The sequence below is a fragment of the Neolamprologus multifasciatus genome, chromosome 15 (assembly GCF_963576455.1).
Source record: "Neolamprologus multifasciatus chromosome 15, fNeoMul1.2, whole genome shotgun sequence".
Classification (NCBI taxonomy): Eukaryota; Metazoa; Chordata; class Actinopteri; order Cichliformes; family Cichlidae; genus Neolamprologus; species Neolamprologus multifasciatus.
In genome coordinates this window covers 28728044-28745109 of record NC_140453.1, presented here as the reverse complement: position 1 = coordinate 28745109, position 17066 = coordinate 28728044, and the positions used below count along the sequence as shown (strand labels likewise).

Below are 17066 nucleotides of genomic sequence, written 5' to 3'. Positions count from 1 at the left end.
GATAGACTTTAAAGTTCTGATGCTGGTCTATGAAGCTCTGAATGGTTTAGGACCAAAATACATCAGTGACCTCCTGACCCAGTATGAACCTTCCAGATCCCTCAGGTCATCTGGATCCGGTCTTTTATCAGTTCCCAGAGTCAGAACCAGACACGGAGAAGCCGCATTCAGCTTTTATGCTCCTTATATCTGGAACAAACTCCCAGAAAGCCTCCGATCAGCTGAAACACTCAGTTTATTTAAATCCAGGTTGAAGACTCACCTGTTCTCAGCTGCATTTGAATAAAGCACCAAATCCACACTTAGGCTTAAATTTCAAAACTCACATCTTAATTACTGATTTTATCTACTGTTCTGATTTTATCTGTTTTGATTTTATATACTGTTTTGTTTGTTTGTTTGTTTGTTAATTAGTTAGTTTGTTTGCTTGTTTTAATCAATTTTAAATCATGCTTTTTATTTGTTTTTGTTTCTAATGTCTCTGTAAAGCACTTTGAATCACCTTGTTGTTGAATTGTGCTATACAAATAAACTTGCCTTGCCTTGCCTTGCCTTTAAACCGACCCAAACGAAACCAGCAGGTAGTGTCACACCTTGTAACTTCCATCTTTATAAACACTGTCAGGTACACTCCTCCTTCAAACACCAGCTCTCCAGTCATGGTTTCCGGTGCTGTTTGTGTCGTCTTCTTACAATTTAACAACGTTGCAGGCGCTGACAGGAATGATAAGCTCCTCTTTGCTCATTCCCACCAGTCAAAAACATTAGTTATGTTGTATCGAACACGTCCACCTCTTTTACAGAGAATCACGTTATGATATAAAGGTGGATCGAGCGCATGTTTGAGCATAACTAATAATAATGTCAGTAAAATAACATGAGAGCAGCTTCGTTTCTTCACAGTATTTGGGATTTTTGTTTACTGCTGGTCCAAACTAACTGGACAAGGACAAAAATCCTTTCTTTCCCAATCTGAAGCAGCCGAGACAGGGTCAGTGTCCCCATGTTGGTCACATCGCCTCTTGTGATCTGTCGTGGCCGATGTGTCTAACGAGGCAGCCGGCTGAGGGCAGACAGGTAAGAGGAGTGAGCAGCGTGACCAGGAGGCCGACTCCTGTCAAATTAATGTCCTCCACTACGAGCCGGTCGATAAACTTTCCCAACAGCACCTGATGAAGGATGTCTTCCTACTGTTCTCATCGATCTCCCGCTCCAATACAAAACTCATCTTGTTGTTCTAATGTGACACAGCTCAGCCCACCTCCTGGCATGCTCGACCAATCACAAATAGATTTCTGTTTCCATTTCCTGTCTTCTATTTAAAACCATTTTATATCAGATTTACTTATTATGAGTTTGCTTACTGTTGTTATTGCTTTATTTAGCTTATTTATCAGTGATGCTTTGTGCAACATTGTGCCAAGGTGTGTGTGTGTGTGTGTGTGTGTGTGTGTGTGTGTGTGTGTGTGTGTGTGTGTGTGTGTGTGTGTGTGTGTGTGTGGGCGAGAGCGATGCCCTGGCAGTGTTTTCTCCTTGAGTCCCTGTGTGTGTGTGTGTGTTCTCACCAGGCCTGGTAAATGGTCCAACTCCATGTTGAGGTGTGTAAGCAGTCCAGGTATTACTCATGTTGTGGGACAAACATCAATTTCCATGTTTACATTTTGGGGGAGCATCTTTATGAGCATCTTCTTTATGGGACAAAAAGCAAAACGACACAAATCACAGGAGGAAGACTTCTCTTAAGGTCAGAGTAAGTGTCCAGGAAATGAATGAAAGCCAGTATAAATCCCTCTGAAGTCATAGACACACCCACACACACAAACACACACACAGTTGTGTGTATGTGTGTGATGTCACGGACATGCAGAGTCAGCTGCAATCGTCAACCACGACAGCAACATGCCTCACCATAACCTCAGAGTTTCTAAAGAGAATGGAAAACCTGCCAGGTGGTGGCAGTAACATCCCCAGAAGCTGTCGGCCAACTGGCTTTAAAAAGAGTCAATAACTGTGATTAGTGATTAGATGCTACTGTACAAACAGGACACGGGAAATACACGCGAGTTAGACCTCGCTGCCTAATTCTTCATGGATCCGATTCAACAAGGTGCTGGAAACATTCATCAGAGATTTTGGTCCCTATTGACATGATACTATTACACTGTGCCAGCTGCACCTCTGTGATGCAACGCTGTTGTTCCGCTGCATCAAGAAGGTAAACAGACCAGTCAGTGTTATCAGTCTTCTTTGGTGAGCCAATGTGAACTTTAGCCTCACTTTCCTGTTTTAGCCAATAGCAGCAAAGCCTGCTGTAGTAGATAGAGTGATTCTATAGTTGTCACTGTGTTGAACCGACAACCATCACAGATGCAACCTCATTTAAACCACCTTTCTACCCCACTCTGAAACTCGTGTTTCAGAGTGGGGTAGAAAGGTTTCAGAGTGAGGCCGTTGGCTTTAACAAGCAGTTGAACAGATAAGTCTGACAAAGTTTTACTAACGATTGTATGTGAAGCCGAAGACTTCTGCAACGATTTATAATTCCTGCGTAGAACTCTTCACAAATAACAGAAAATGAGCTGAGTTGTAATCTGCTATTGTAAAGCTGGCCCATAAGTCTGGAACAAGTATACACTGTCATTGTAGGATCAGGTGTATTCTTCAAAGCACAGCTGAGTACTCAACAGCGAATATTAACAAATAATATTTCTTACTGAATCAAATAGGATGCTCATTTTGTAAATTATAGTACAAGTTAGAGCACATGAGCACGCAGAATATGCTTTAGGGTTTGGCAACCTGGTAATTGACAGGCTAGTGTAGGATCTGCAGCTGTGCTGGTCTGTTGTGCTGAAGAGAAAATTAAATGTAAAAAAAAACAAAACAAAAAAGAGTACCTGCCAATTTACTGGCTTCGTACTCTCACCTATGCCTCAGGGCAACCCTGGGATATACTGGAAAGATTACATTTTGGGAACGCCTTAGTGGAAGATGGAAGATGGAAGCCTGGGTTTGGACCGCTGTCCCAGCAACACAACACATGGATGGATGGGTGGGTGGAAGGATGGATGGATGGATGGATGGATGGATGGATGGATGGGTGGGTGGATGGATGGATGGATGGGTTCGTGGGTGGTTGGATGTATGGTTGGATGGATGGATGGATGGATGGATGGATGGATGGATGGATGGATGGATGGTTGGATGGATGGATGGATGGATGGATGGATGGATGGTTGTTGGGTGGATGGAAGGGTGGATGGGTGGATGGATGGATGGATGCCTTCTGATTGACAAGTTACTACCAACATGAATTTTCGACGTCCGTAGTTTCTCCAGTCTGATCCAGACGGTGACAAACAAAAGTCAAGAGCACTTCAGAGACTCATGGATGACACCGCGATGGCTGTATGTTTAATATGCAGTCTGTGTGCTTGCTGTGTGTCTGGGAGTTTTTCTTCTGTAACAAATAAAGGCTGGTTTGCAGTTTCACAGATTGCTGCTGAGCCTCTGTCAGTGACTCTGCAAATATTTCACGTTAAATGTTTCCCAGAATGGTGATAGGGTTTTAATGTGACAAATGCTGGAACTGCTGCTTTTCATTGATTGAGAATAAATGTGACTGTTTTCTACAACAGCAACAAAGAGAAAGTGAGAGCAGCAGAACTATGTGTACAACGTGAGTCATACAAACAACAGGTTAACAGACGAAAACACCGAGGCAGCTCCAGATATCATATGAGGAAGATAAACTTAATGGATGGACACAGTTTGAGCTTCTACAAGTCTGAACCCTGAGTCATGTTGGCACGCGTCAGTTCAGTGGAAGTTTAGTCTTCTTAGACTAAGCTTGTCTAATTGAATTAAATATTGTTTTGTTTTGGTTTTTTTGTTTGGTTTTTTTTGCTAGGAGGAGTTAAAGTATTTAGTCCACCAACATTTCAGACTGGTCTAACAATTTACTTTGGCACGAGGGTTTCACCTTCACCTCCAGTAGTACTGTGAGGCGCTCCGGAGTCACTAACTCATACTTTTGACAGATATCTAGGACTGCCTTCCTGGACTTGCATATTGTCAGAAACAGGAATAGTTGGGATACCAGCTATAGTTCATGCATGCAATTATCGGGCTGTCCTAAAACACCTCAGCTGATCTGCAATCCTGCAGCAAGAGTACAAACAGGAACTAGAAAGAGACATTTCCCCACTTCTCTCATTGGTTCCCTGTTAAATTCTGTGAAATTTAAAATCCTTCTCCTCAGAAAAACAGTCTTGAATGATCAAACCATATCATCCCAATGGAGCACTTTGCTCTCAGACAGCAGGCCTGCCTTTGGTTTCCTAGAGTTTCCAAAAGTAGAAGAGAAGCAGCATTTGGGAGACAGACACCCACTATACTTTTAAATTTAGGCTTCAAACTTTTCCTTTTTCAAACTTTCAACCTTTCTTTTTAATAAAGCTTATAGTTAGACAACCCTGAAATACTCCTTAGTTACACGTGGATACGGGTCCCATAAGCACCCTTCCTGTCTTTCACTCGCAGTGAATCTATATGAAATTGCAGTATCCTTCTGCAGGTGCTCTGCATATTTCTGATCTGGAATTACAGTTAGAAGTCTCTCAAACCTTTTCCCTCTCCTCTGTAAATAATGAAGGCAGATGTCCACCCTACCTGAGTCAGATTCTTTATCTTTGGGGGGTTTTCTTCCCTACTGGTGGGGGATTGTTGGGAGTATAAATATATACATATATATATATTTATATACAAAGGCTTGACCTTACTACATGATCTAACCTAAGATGAGGATGATATTACTTGCCATTATTAAATAGCAATGCTCTGAGCTGAACTTGAGATCACAGGACATATAAGGACACTCTGCATGCTGGTGCTATGAAATAAATAACCTACTGGCTTTAATAATATCTTCCTCTGCAGTACATCCCTACATAAAATGAAAAATGGTAGCTGTAAACCTCGACTGCAGAAAATTAAGATTTTGATATCAGAGAAAAACAAAAACTGCAGCATGCCATTTACCTTTACTAAAAACTCACACAAAGCAAAAGTAAACAAGATGTAAAGACTCATTGTTACTGACTTTGACAAGCTGTCCCTTTAATGTCCCTTCACGTAGATTGTCACTTACACTTGTTACATATTAGTAAAGTTATAGGGAACTTATTTCAGTGTCAACATCTTTCAATATCTATATTTCCTTGGTGTCATCTGCTGAGCAGCTCACTAATAGCGAGCGCTTAGCGACTGCTTCTGCGCGTGACTTCAGGTGTTTAAGTGTAATAATAGTGGGAACACATTGATATTCATGAATGCAGCTTTGCTGATACAGAGGTCCTCGGGGTGCACGGCAGAGAGGGCCCTCCTTGTGTGATGCACAGCTCCTACACCAGACCAGTAGAGTCTCTCTGAACCTGCCAATGCAATGCTTGTTTGCCCACATGCCATTAACCAGCGCACTTCAACCAGCACTAGTGTCTGTCAAGAGCTGCTCTCAATTCCAGAGCAACGCAAAGTGTGTCTATTTTAACCTCACCATGCTAGGAGAGAAAAAACAGGCATGGGGACAGTTCAGACATCTACATCTTTATACTCAAGCAGGTCTCATAGAAATGGTTTGTATGTAACAAGCTTGTAACAGCAAAAGAAAAAGAATTTATTTGTTTAGCATGTTGCAAATGCAGAGAGATTTGTTTTCCAGTAAATGGTCTCATGTTCTTGCACAATAACCCATTTAATGATAATAATATTATCAAAGATGTAGTGGTTAAATCTATCATCTTTAGCTAGTTTAATCCAGAAAAATCGATACTCTGTATTTGTGTATTTGTGTACAAAAAAAGAAAATTGAGGTGGCTACTATGACATCACGCACTGGTTTAGGACTCATTTTGAAGCCTAACATCAGATTCTTTTAACCAGGTTTAGTTGAAGTACTAATACATAACTGTTATGTTATTATTAAGTCATTAGCTGAGGCTAACGGGCTTCATAAGAGAGATGAAATGCAATGACAGAAGCATCACCTGGATTTGTGTTACAAACTTTACTCACCAAAACTACAGAACAAATTTCTTGGCTGAGCTGTAACACAACAGGGTTTTTATTATTTTTCAGATAATCCCATTAAACTGGTCCAACTGGTCAGAACAACACAAACACAGCAGATCAGGCCACTTCAGTGATTGCCGTTAGCACAGCCCCTTGACTGGGACGCCTGTCAGTCAAAGTGGCATTCCTGGAAGTTTAGTATCCAGATGGATGACTTTTACAGAAACTCCTCCCCCCCAGTATGAACAGGGAACCTGTGAGGACTCAGCCTTTGTACCCGGCTGTAAACATGTTTTTATGCTTACTGCTCATACTGCACATTTCAGCTCAGGACTCTATTGGAATTAACTGAGTGGCCATTTGAGGAACTGCACAGTTGTTGGCTTCATTTTTCCATCCCAGTGGTTGATTCATTTACATCAAAACAATTGCTAAAGGGCAATAACGCTTTTTTAAACATGAGTCTGATTTTCCAATCTTCAAAATAAAAAAAGGTACAAAAATGTGAACTACTGATCCAGCACTGAGTGAGAACGCAACTCCCCGACCACCAAAAGACGGTCTTATCTCTCTTTGTTTGTTTAAAATTATTCTATATTTTAACTATTTAACCTCCTAGGACCTGCGTCCACATATGTGGATGTCACATTTTGGGTTATTTAGACCAAAATACTCAATTTTGCTCTACAAGGGTCTGATATCCACTCACGAGGACATTATACTGCTACTGTATCCTCATATGTGGCTCTTATTTTTCTTAGAAACAAAAACCAGGTAAAAAAAAATCTGGTAATTCTTTGTTTTTACATTCATCAGGTCCCAATCAGCCCAAATATCAAAGAGAAATTAAAAATGCTGCTGTGGAAGAGTTCGGGTCTTAGGAGGTCAATGTTTTTCCACTTTTCCTTGGAGGACTGTGTCTCATGTTCATCTTGACACGACTGTATTCCTACAACACCACGCCTCTCACCACATCTCAGAGCGACACTTCTCTAGCATGTCACACACTTGTGTGTCTGCAGAGATCCTTTCCATCTTTCTGTCTGCACAAGAACAACAACCTCAGCCTGTCAGACCCAAAAACAAGCACTCTTACTTTGACATGTGAATTTGCCCTGTGGGATTACTTTAAAGCCATTTTGCTGGTTACATTCTTACTCAGCACTGGACCAATCACAGTCATTTTAGTCAATATAAATTAGTTAGACCCCAAAAGATGGAAAAAAGAGCCAAGGTTAAAAAAATGCTTTATTAAAGTGAGTCATTAATTCAGTCAATACAACTGGGACACTGTGCCAACACTGTACAAATACTTCTAATCATCAGGAGGCAGCTCTGCTGTAACTCACGGTCAATGTTTTCACTAATATGGAAGAAATTAACAGGCTGTACTTTTGCTAACTTAAACCAACCAGAAGATCTGTGGGCTGTAGGGATGTAGTGAGGTTCTCAGGTTCTCAGGTAGGTTCAGCAGCAAACCCAAAGTCTCGGGGGGGTGTGTCTCTAAAGTGATGAAATCTCGAGAAACTCCTATTTTAAAATGACCAACTGATTACATTTAAAAGCTGTTTTGGCCTCTGAGTAATGTGCACCTTCATAACAGCGGCAGGTGATTTGCATTTGGAGAGTAGTAAGGCTGAGAGTTAAGGGCACTGCTGCTTTGATTAACAGGGTGTGCTGGGAGCTTCAGCTAAATGCTGTGTGCTAGGCCTCGGCTCTGTTAATTAAAGTCAGTGAACTGGTCCTCTCAACTGTATTGTTGCTAACGGTGTCTTTTGGATATGCCAAACACTGCGTCTTCCTGTGTGTTGAAACACGTTTATATAGCATGTCTTTGCTTTGCATCTGTTCAGTTTATTAACGATAGCGTTAGCTGATCACGTCGGACTCAAACACACCCAAATAGCGACGGCTAAAACGCCGTCGTGATGGGCTCAGAAGTCCAAATGTAGTGGTCGACTTCACAGTGGCTACGCCCAGCTCTTTTCTGCAGCACGTGTTGAACTAGGTTGTTGTTCCCAAAAGACAAAACTCATTTACAACTGTTGAGTTTTAAATTATTTAACAGTTTCAGCAGTGATTTAGCTGCAGGCTGGCTGGAGGTAAACTCTGCTGTGCTGTCATCTCATCTTCTTATGCCCGTGATATTAACAAGCACAGCAGATAATTTCCATATGATTATGTTTTAATAGCAAAACAAAAGTGCGTGTGGTTGAAAAAAGAAAAGTCTAAGGAAACTAATCTGTATTAATGAATATAAAGGACAAACTGAACATATCGATTATTTTGTTTGACTGATTGATTCATTCTTCAATCAGTCAGATGCTGGCAGTAAGGAGACCCATCATATGCAACAAAGCCCGAAGCAAATCCTTCAAATTGCTGACTCCATCTGATCAATATTCAGCACTGGAGGCTTTCTGTTTGAGCACAATCAGTCTTTGTGTTACAGTCTAAGAGTTGTTGTTTCCATAACTCAACATTTTCAGTTATTTTCTCTCCATCAGTAACATCTTGGCTGCAACATACAAGACCGACTCCTGTTGGTGGACGGCTGTTTATTACTCACGTTTGTTTGCCTGACATCACTGATACAGCTGATACTGAGACGCCTCGGCCAGCTTTAGTTCTTTGTCACAAGAGTCTTCGTGCCCTCCTGGAAGAACAGAACATCAAGATTACTTTTATTTTACCAAAACAGCCACAGGAACAGGACAGTCTTTAATGTTAGCATGCTGTGGGGTGAATCTGACCATGTTATTACAGTGTTATTACAGTGTATGCCTGCAGGCCAGCGAGATGCCACAACTCTAGAGCTGAGAGACATACGGATGTAGTAAACCAGTAAAAAGAACTGGTTCTGTCTTTCTCTGCAGCTGTTTATGCTAAACTGTAGCTCAGGTGGCAGAGCAGGTCAGCCACTAATCAGAAGGTCGGTGGTTTGATCCCAGGCTGCCTCCTGGCTGCATGCCACATATCCTTGGGCAAGATACGACATGTTTGCCTACTGGTGGTGGTCAGAGGGCCCGGTGGCGCCAGTGTCCGGCAGCCTCGCCTCTGTCAGTGCGCCCCAGGGCAGCTGTGGCTACAATGTAGCTGCCATCACCAGTGTGTGAATGTGTGTGTGACTGAATGTAGTGTGAAGCGCTTTGGGGTCCTTAGGGACTGAGTAAAGCGATATACAAATGCAGGCCATTTACCATTTAAACTCAGCTTTATCAGTGTGCACCGTGTAGTGCAGCTCGATTTGATTGTGTGTCAAACTTCTCTTACAGGTCTGTGAAGATATTTACAGAATTGTGCCTAACCAACTTTTTTGCCTTAAATTCACCAGGAAAGCTGACACAGTATCACACACAGTCCACAGCTGTTCATTTACAAAGTCAACACATTTGTTTGTTTAAGCAGGTTTGAGCAAAATCACCAGGCTTTCCTTTATCCTCCTGTTCCTTCCAGACAACATTAATATGTTACATCCAGTAACATATTAATGTTGTCTGGATTTAACTTTAACAGGAAACAGCTTTATTAACTCTCCTACATCCAGGCGAGGTTGCCCCTCCCTTTCTTTTTCCTCCCCACCAAGCACCCTCGTTTGGACATAAAGTGCAGGAGTAGACCTGCCTGAATTATTTAAATGTGTAAAATGTGGATGTGTGGTGGGTAGCTGGCTTCTAATTATTGAGCGATACTGTTACATAATTGCACTAACACACCACACACTTCACATCGTGGCTATAAGGAAAGCTCAGGTGTGATATTCAATAAATGCAGTAAATTGTGTGATAATTAGCTGTTTGACGTTTGCGTATAGTCTAAAACTACTGATGACCTGATGATTCCATATATAGCAGTGATGTTATGACTCTGACATTTGAATGGCACAATAAGGCCACACCATTTGACTGCTGATAGAATCCAAATAATGACAGCGCTCATCAGGTGTAAATGAATATAATAATCAGAAGGCATTAATAAATCCTGATGTGATAACATCTTGATAGCAGCTGCAGATGCCGTATACTCCATGCAGGAAGTGACACGTCTGATCTCAGCATCTCCTTTATGTATGGAGTGATGTTTCTTTGAAGTGATTACTTCAAAGTCCCGCTGAAAACACGAGGGATGCACTTCATAGCTTGATGCAAAACCAATAATATTTTTTTCAAAAGCCACAATAGAGTCTTTTGACAAAATTGTCAAACATACGGCCCCTGAGCCAGGATGGGCCCACCCAAGGGTCCAATCCAGTCCACTGGACGGCTTTGCAAACTCTGAAAAGCTTTGTTTTTGGACTTTTGTTACAAGCGTTTAAGCCATGAAAGAGGATTTCCAGACTATTAATTTTGATCTCAGCCAGAGGTCTGAATCATTGTCAGTTTAACAAGTTTTAATGCAAGTTAATCTGAGGAGCTGAGCAGGTGTATCTCTTTGATAAATACTCATATTAGGGAGGGGCAAAGGTTCCAACAACGAATTCAGAGAAGCTTCATACTGCTCTGCTTCAGACAGTTTACACTGGTGTCTGTATGATGTCATTAAATGTGGCAGCAAGTATATGGTCTTCTCAGCCAATGAGAAGGAAGCTTTTCAGTCTATAAAGAGACAGAAGTTAAAATGTCCTGTGGTGAACCTATTATGAGTCATGAAAAGCTACTGTTGAGTCCGACTACAGAGTCCAGGAGTAACAACATTATTTGAACAAAGGACAGTGAACAAAGAGTGAAAATGTAGATTAAATGTTTGCAGATCTCTGAATGTTTCCAGCCTGTCAAAAATGATGCAAACCATCAAAGCTTAATTACAACTTTTGCAAAAATTACAAAAGGTGAAATGAACAACGTTTGACATGTTCAAGAGCAAACTTTCAACCTTACAAACCATCTTTTTACCAGATGCAGATCATGGCAGAAATATCTGAAACTAACAACACGGGAACTCCAGCAACACTTTAAAGTAAAGAGGAGCAATTTTATTAACTGACTAACATGTTTGGGCCTTCATCAGGGTCGTAGTAATACATAACACATCTGGGCTTAAATAAAGGACAAGAAAGAGAAAAAAATTAACCAATCACATCTCCTGTTGTTAGCGTCTCATCCTCTCCTTGCACCTTGGAAGAAGGCAAAGTTGTGCCAGAAATGTTTGCTGAGAGATGTTTTTAACTCCTCACCTCGTGAAGGTGTGGAGTGTGTAATATTGGTCCCACTGTTTGAAAGGCATCACTGCATAAAGTATCAACATTTCCGTGCTGTGACAGCTGTTGGCTAATCCTTTATCAGGAACTTCATAGCAAACGCAACATTACTGCTTTCTAATATTTTACTTGGACATTAACGCATCCATAGAGGGATTATACGCTGCAGTTCTGCCTGTACAATTTACATTTTGAGATTTGAGCACAATGCTGGTGTATGTCAGCACAAAGAAAGAGAAAAAAGCACAGGTGTTTCAGTGGCAACATCCCCGCAGGAAAGACTTTCTAGCTTAAGACCTTCAAATCCAGAGACCAATTCTCCCCCTGCTGAATACATTTAGAGAAGAAACCACAAATCCTGCAAGGATTGAAAGTGCCTCCCCCACACCTGCACACAAACAAAGCAAGCGTGTGTCTCACTGCTCTAATATTGCATTTTAAAAGCATCTCCTTCCCCATCTCATTCAGACTGCTTCACATTCAGCTGATTAAATCCTCTCAGAGCCAATCAGAAGGCAGCAGCATGTGTGTCTGTTTGTAAATGTATCCCCTCTATTCATTCAGGTTACAGCTCAGGTTAGTCCAATTTAAATTGCTTTACAGAAGAACGACAAAAATATGACAATTTCAATTCACACAATTGAAACAATTTGAGACTAATGAGACAAACATAAATTACAAGAGAGAATAAAACGCTTTAAACATGAAACAGTGTGAAAGGAGCGCTCACACACTGGCTCGTTTACCACTGAACATTTATTAACATCTATTAAGTTGTAATGTTTTGGTCTGTGTGACATTCATCGGGTTTATGAGCAGCAGCATGTTTATAAATGCACAGGAAGAGTTTAGTTGGACCAATGAAATCGTATGAACGAGATCATCAATATCTGATGGGGCGATCGTGGCTCAAGAGTTGGGAGTTCGCCTTGTAATCGGAAGGTTGCCGGTTCGAGCCCCGGCTCGGACAGTCTCGGTCGTTGTGTCCTTGGGCAAGACACTTCACCTACCGCCTACTGGTGTTGGCCAGACTGGCCGATGGCGCGATATGGCAGCCTCGCTTCTGTCAGTCTGCCCCAGGGTGGCTGTGGCTACAATGTAGCTGCTCCACCAGTGTGTGAATGTGAGAGTGAATGGGTGGATGACTGGACGTGTAAAGCGCTTTGGGGTCCCTAGGCGGGACTAGTAAAAGCGCTATACAAATACAGGCCATTTACCATCTGAACATGGCAACAGGTTCAAATCCAAAACACAAAGAAGTTTAAAGTCAAAACTATCTATAAAGTGTTGCTGCGTCTTCAGAGCACCTGCTGACACATTTCTATGCAGACTAATATCCCTGAAAGTTAACTGACTGTGTGTTCACTGTTCACGTCTACACTTCTGACCAGTTTTGTTTTGGATTTTTGTTTTAAATAAGCTAAAATATTAAATTAAGTAAAAGTTATTTATTGCTCTCTAATATCTAGAAAGCCTTTATTTATCTCAGCTTCCACCCTTGTGTAAGGAAAACAACAGTTTCATCAGAGTAGAGGTTTCATAGTGAGCAGCGTCTGCACAATCCCGATCCTCCCTGTAAATATATAAAATGTGTGTGTCCCTCAGGTCCTCTATTATAGGTCTGGGGGGGGTCTGAGGGGGGGGGGTGTCCAGGATCTTAGCTGCTGTTTTCTGGGCAGCAACCTGTGATGTTGGAACCTGGAATCTGCTGGAGAAACTCTTCCAGTTCGGCTCGGACAGTCTCGGTCGTTGTGTCCTTGGGCAAGACACTTCACCTACCGCCTACTGGTGATGGACAGAAGAGCCGATGGCGCCATGTGGCAGCCTCGCTTCTGTCAGTCTGCCCCAGAGCAGCTGTGGCTACAACTGTAGCTGCCTCCACCAGTGTGTGGATGGGTGTGTAAAGCGCTTTGGGGTCCCTAGTGGGGACTAGTAAAAGCGCTATACAAATACAGGCCATTTACCATTAGGACCAGTTTGAATTTTACCTTCCACATTTGCTCCAGCTGTTCCTTCAGCACCCCTGGCTCTGGTTGCTGTAGTCTGCTTTTAGTCCACCAGCCACTTGACATTGGTGGCATGTGACACCTTTTTCTCCCAGATGTTTTTCCAGTGTTGTTGAGTTTCAGCTCTGAGTGGCTCTGCCCTCGTGCTGTTGTTCCCCGGAGATGAGAGAAGACCCTGGATGGATGTTCAGAAAACAGGCCCTCTGCTTCTCTGGTTCATCTCTTCAGCCTCGTGGCCAGAGCTTTGTTTGTCTCAGTCTCAGTTATGGACATCTGTTCATCACCCAGGGCCTGTCTCTCATTGTGCACCTCAGTTAACCAACTAACATCCTTCCAGGCTTATTCTCCACGGAGGGCTTCCTCTACCTGCCGATACCCAATACCAATACCCAAGTGCGTCTAGGATGACTTTGACCGGGGCCAATATGAGCTCACTGCTTTGGGAATCTTTAAACCTTTGAGTAAATGTTGCTGTTAATGTTATTACATAAATGAGAAGTTTAGATGTTCCTCATTTAACATGAGAGGGTCAGATAGAGGGGTTTTTGGTTGTCTGTTTTCCTGCCACACATTCAGGTGTGCAGACATGTTGCACAGCAAACATAAATACAAAAAAATAACAATTAATGATGATTAAAATTCTCCATCCGCTAACAGCTCCATCACATGTGCAGCTGGTGGACACAGCTGTGAAAGCAGGCTGAGAGTCTCATTAAAACCTACATCAGACCAGCAGGACAGCGAGCCACAGCAAAAAGGCACACGGGGCTAAAGGTAAGACTCAGAGTATCAAACAGCTAATTAATGGTGCAACAGGACTAAAGGGCACAAAGAGGACAATGACTGGCTCATTATTTACAAGCCTTTATCAGCTTCTTAATGGGAAAACCAGACCCAGATTGCAACAAATTAGTCTTGCCAGAGGTTCACAGGAACATTAAATCATTAGCAGGTCTGACCTTGTCTGTGTTGCTGCGTGTTATAAACTGCAGGTCTCATTAGATCTCGGCCACAAACCTGGTGACGCTGGACTTGATGGAAGGTAACTGAGTCCATAATGTTTCTCACTTTATCAATACGCAGTTTCCTCCAGTAAGATTATTTGAATAAAGACACTTTGAACCAACGTCTCCAACACAGCGTCTTAAATTTCTCCTCTGGAAAGAAAATATCCACAGTTGTTTACATGTGTCAGACTGATTTTTCCATTGATTGTCAAAACCTAGGAAATGAAAAATCAGATACTCTAATAACACAGGGTTCGGGAAAAGTAGAAGTTAAAGTAGTAGCTTTATTTTATTTTTTTTGCATACTTTCTCAGGTTCCTGCTGTAGATAAGGAATTAAATATTTTGCCAAATTTCTAAAAATAAAAAAAACTAAAGCAGCTATTATGAACTATTTGTTACAAAAACTGAGAAGAAACTCAGAATTAAACTTCGATTGAATTCAGAGAGTAAAAAAACTCTGTTAATAGTACTCACAAATTTAAAAACATAAATTTTCAGCTGGAGTGAAAACCTTCTCACCCACACAGACCGAGTCAGATTAGAGCCCCTGATACTGAATATATACTATATATATATATCCGAATCATCAATGGAAGCATCCAGAAGAGGCGCTGCTGCTGAATCGATCTGTTTGGGAGAATAAAAATGATGTAAGGATGTTTTCCATCATGTTGTTGCACCTCAACCACAGCTCTTTAAAGAACGGCACTCGGGCCGGACAAACAAGAAAACAAACAGCAAACAGCACTCGCTCATTTTTCTCTTCTTCCTCAGAATTTATTTAAAAATAAAACTAGACACCCTTTACCCGTGTCTGATGACACAACGTTTTATTTCATTAGACAAAAAGGAAACAAGGTGGCAAACAACATTTTTAAGTCTGAGAGCCGAGCCCGGGGTCGGATAAACTGCTGGCCACATGTTTAGCTCAGTCTAAACCTTAAACGTTCCACGTGGCTCTTCAGCTAACGAAGAAATCGAATTCTTTGACAACAAAACAGTTTCACTGAAGTTCATTTCTCATGAATTTACAGTTTTAATCCAAGAGAATATTCAAAATGATTGTGTTCATAATGAACTCATTTTTTTCTCAGAATATTAGCTTAAGCCCCCTCCCTCCCCCGTAAAATGAACATAAGACTTTCATAAAAACTAATTCAACTTATTCTTTTTTCATTTTCACTTCCATTAATTTTCTAACAGCCTCTTAGATTACTGCAGTAAATCTATTAAGGGACCTGATTCTCAGATTGAGCAGCTACTACAGTGAACCACTCTGGTCAGAGTGGCGCCAGTGTCCGGCAGCCTCGCCTCTGTCAGTGCGCCCCAGGGTGGCTGTGGCTACAATGTAGCTGCCATCACCAGTGTGTGGATGTGTGTGTGAATGGGTGGATGACTGGATGTAGTGTAAAGCGCTTTGGGGTCCTTGGGGACGAGTAAAGCGCTATATAAATGCAGACCATTTACCATTTATGGATTCATGCCTCCTTATCAATAAGTTAAAAACATCAAAACAAATACAGTAATTTCCACAGTGAATGGCTGTTTTTACTATGATGAGCACACAGGTAATGATAGCTTTGCATTAAGAAACAAACCGTTGTCCTGAATACTTCCATAATGAAATCTATTCTAGGACCAATCATGAAGTTCACAGCTTCACCACCTGTTTCTCTAAATGAGCTGAATTTGCTGAATCTGTGAACTGTAAGTTTTAGTTGGTGAAAACCGTTTCATCCAGTAAGAGACTGAGAGGTGACAGTTTAAAATGAGACACACACGTCGTAATTCTCTGCTAAATATTAAAATATGTATCAAAAGTATTTAAAATGATGATTTTCAAGGCAAACCTCTCACAGATTCATTAGTTTTGTCGGGTTCATGAACCAAACACTAACATCTGTATATCAACACCCGTCCAAAACATTTGATACCAGCACCAATTTTTAGACAGATCCTAATGACTCGCACTGTAAACGCAGCCTTTGATGTGCAGCCAAGCCTGGCTGAACTTAATAATAATCTGTTCCCACACAAACGGGGATCAGGCTGCCCTTGAAAAATTATCTCACTGAGGTCAGAGTCAGTTCAACATCATGTGCTTTTCATGTTGTGGAATGAGCAACCTACCAAATTAGATCAAGTTTTCTTCGCTGCGATTGTTCGCTGTTTCGAGGGGGATAAAGTTCAAACGGCTGATTTTGTTGACTGAAACTGGAGAAGAGACGGGAAGCTGAAAACACCCGAGCTGGAGCGTCATCGAGCAACCTTCCAGTCAAAGGCTGGTCGCTGCAGTCGTTACACTGCTGCAACCAGCCTCAGCTGACACACACTGGGAATGCGTGTGTGTTTGTGTATATGAGAAAAAGACAGTGTACCGTAAGTTTACTGGAGGCTGTACTAGTGCATACATCTAAATTTGTCTTCTGAGTGTGGGTGTATTTTTACTGTATCTTTAAATATTGCAGTTCAAGGCACTAAATTTAAGAAATCGCTGAAGCTTCTAAAACTTGCATCTAAAATTTCACACTAGAACTTGTCTTTGTTCTGCTGCCAGCACAAAGACATGCTTACAGTGCTTCAAAGCTGCATTTCATGAGTCTTGGTGGAGAGCTGATGCACGAACAGAAGAGGAACTCATCAAATTTAGATCCAAATCACTTTACCTGAAATATAAAGTAAGGGCATTAACCTCAGTGGAGGAGGTGTTCTTCAACCGCCCTCCTACGGTTTGTAGTGCTATTTAACTGTCAGCAAGATTATGCAAAACCAACTGAGTTGGGTT

General features: G+C 41.6%; 1 protein-coding gene across 5 annotated transcripts in view; it reads right to left on the bottom strand.

Annotated features, from left to right (window-relative positions):
• Positions 1–17066, bottom strand: part of ptprfa (protein tyrosine phosphatase receptor type Fa) — a 381399-nt gene that overhangs the window by 322598 nt on the left and 41735 nt on the right. For all 5 annotated transcript variants that reach the window (XM_085133098.1, XM_085133099.1, XM_085133100.1 and 2 more), the window contains exon 2: positions 8639–8725. The gene's annotated coding sequence lies outside the window, so the exon portion shown is untranslated. The remainder of the gene's footprint in view (positions 1–8638; positions 8726–17066) is intronic.